The following is a 3191-nucleotide window of genomic DNA, read 5'->3' as shown; positions in this document are numbered from 1 at the left end:
ATTCCAAGTAAAAATGATATTGGATTAGAATAGATGAAGGAGGAGCGATATATTATATCTGAGAGCCTTAGAACTCAGTCCAGTGTTGGTAACGTCTTCCAAGAGCCCTTTGGAAAGTAGAATCTTTGGTTCATCCATTCTCAAATCAGCTAATACTCTATATACTTGTTACTACTAATCTGTTACAAAAGCTCAACAACCATGAATTCTGAAATGGTCTTTGAGTAGCATGATATAATACGTCATCAACAATAGCTCTCAACAACAACTCGGCAAATAAAGCGTAATAAACAGAGTTGTAAAAAATTTAAAACACCATGCTCAGATCTTTCGATTTCTACCTTATACTTTGTTATGTATATCTAGAAAAGTGAAAAACACGTATGATATTCACTTACAAAACTCCATTAGCTAAGTTGCACTTACATTTTTCCAACACGTACAAACACAATTAAAATAAGAAAGAATATTCCTGGATGGTCAGTGATTAATCTCTTGACCATTGATTACTTTTCTCATCTTTCCCAATTTATAAGAATCTCTTCCTAATATTTGTATTCATGTGCTATTTATTTGTTAGTTTCAGCCTCATCCAGATTGCTTCATCAAGCAGACCCAAGAAGGTTTGTTGATCAGAAAGCGGTCCTAACTGTACACTTTATTTATTTAGCAGTCCCTGCCATAACATGCATAAGGTTGGTTATGTACGTCATTGTAACCATTTTCTTTACCGTTTGACTATTCACCCATTGTCTTTTCGTAAAGGATTCTCCAGATGTGATGTTGTTTGTGTGTTACGTTTTTCAGATTCGACACTCTCATTCAAGATCTGTTATGCTGAATAAGAAAGACGGCAGCTAACATTTTCGTGATTTTAGGTTCTCGAATCTCTGATGATGCTGGAGTTGCATTCAGTCCACAGAAGCCTAAGTTTTGTCAAACCAAACACATTGGAGGGACATTTTTATTGTTACTAATCTTTTGTATAAGACTTTGGGAATGAGAATTACATCACTCGATAAATGTTCTACTAGAGTGGTCACATCGTCCAGTTTTAAGTAATTATGCTTAGTCCTCAAAGCGTGGCCAGCAAATATCTTCCGTGCTCTTGAATATAACCAAAGCATGATTAACGTCCCTCACTGAAAGTAAAGCAAGAACCTCCTATTGATTCATGAAGAAAGGGAAGGGTGGAGGTGAACGTGGAACCCTCATCGTCCGTAATTACATCACACCCTAATCAACGTTTCAAACAGATTCAGCCGATAACGAAACTACTGAAGTAAGAAATGAAACCACGCAGTCTCTTTATAGTGTAGCACCCATGAATAGTTTGTGTTACTGGAGATATACGCAGTCTGTTTATAGTGTAGCACCCATGAATAGTTGGTGTCACTGGAGGTATTTGCAGTTTGTTTGTAGTGTAGCACTTTTGAATATTTGGTGTTACTAGAGATATACGCAGTCTGTTTATAGTGTAGCTGTCATGAATATTTGATGTTACTGGAGATATACGCAGTCTGTTTATAGTATAGCACCCGTGAACAGTTGGTGTTACTGGAGATATACACAGTCTTTATAGTGTAGCTGTCATGAATATTTGGTGTTACTGGAAATATATGCAGTTTGTTTATAGTGTAGCACTCTTGAATATTCGGTGTTACTGGAGATATATGGATAAAGTATTTTGAGAAGACAAGTCGTGTCTGTTTTATATTATATTTTTAAACCCAGAAGTCTAAGGTATCGGCACTTTAGTGACAGACATCTATTTACAAACCATTGAAATTATAGTTATCCCAGGAATATTTTGCAGGTGTGAAAATGGCTCGTTTATGATATCACTGTAAGATTCACACATGGATTTATGATGTCACTGTAAGATCCTCACCTGATTTTGTTAAAGAAGTAAGTAGAGTCATTTGGATTTACTTACATGTTATATTTATAATATCTAGTGTTTGCCCTCCAGTAATATATTTGCAGTGTTACCATGCTAAAAACCGGGTTTCGATACCCGTGATGGGCAGAGCACAGACAGCCCATTGTGTAGCTTTGTGTTTAATTCAAAACAACGACTACACTAGTGTTCTTTTCAAATACTTCGGTAATACACGAGGTCAAAATATGTGTGACTGTAGTCTGTGGTGATAATAACGTAGATATACTAGTGCCATTTCGCACATACACTCCAAGTGAGCCCTGTTTTACGTATCAGAGGTACATCGTCTATATGTATGTCTGACTAAAGCATTCCAGGTTAATGCGAAATAAGTACGACAAGGAGCATCATTTCTCAAACGTTTATTGTTTGATATTAAACGCGAAGCTACACGAAGTGCTATCTGTGCTCTGCCCACCACGGGTTTCACAAAAGACTTGAGACTTATTTTGCATGGACCTCCAAATTCATCTGGGGACTCTACACTGTGGGGTTCTTTACGGACATGTGCTAATCCGGCTTGAGTAGAAATTTTCACGGAAACTGTCATTTAGGATTTCCTTCAAAGCTTGAAGGGGCTGCCGCCCCTGTGTGCTTCACCATATTACAACTCTGGTACAATTCAATTTTCTTTATAACTGAAACCACATATTTTAATATTATGATCCTCTCATTACCGAAACGTCTTGTTTTATTGACGAGAAGTGACAATTTGCCGATACCCCAATCCTCCATTGTAAGAAATTGTATTTTGAAATTATTCGATCACCCTGATTTTTTATGTGTTCTTAGAGTAAATGGATTATAAGAAAACCAGCTGATAAAACATGTTAAATGTATACAGTGCAAGCTACACTTGGTAATTATTTATATTGAATCAATATGTTATTGTTTTTCATGTCTGAGTTAATTCCTGAGCTCTAGGAGGAAAGTTGACCTTTAACCTGTTTGGGTTTTAACCGAAAGATGTGTGGCCATGAACTTTATTCGGTATATCAAACCTTTCTTTTTTCAAACGCTTTTAATAGGGGCATTTGTGCACGTTTTCTTCCATTCTAAGCGATCGATAACTGATCACCGTTTCCTATCAATAGTTACAAGTAAGAGCGTGCACGAACACGAGCACGCAAGCTCGTGTGATGCTACTTCATGGACCCACATAACGCATGCTCAGTCTGTTTTTACCCAAGTCCTGCATAATGTGCTGGCGGGGCCAGTTATGCCAATTAGATAGAGGCTGAGGGTCGGG

This window comes from Tachypleus tridentatus, chromosome 13, assembly GCF_004210375.1.
Source record: "Tachypleus tridentatus isolate NWPU-2018 chromosome 13, ASM421037v1, whole genome shotgun sequence".
NCBI lineage: Eukaryota > Metazoa > Arthropoda > Merostomata > Xiphosura > Limulidae > Tachypleus > Tachypleus tridentatus.
The sequence above is the reverse complement of the archived record's forward strand: the minus strand, read 5'-3'. Positions refer to the sequence as shown.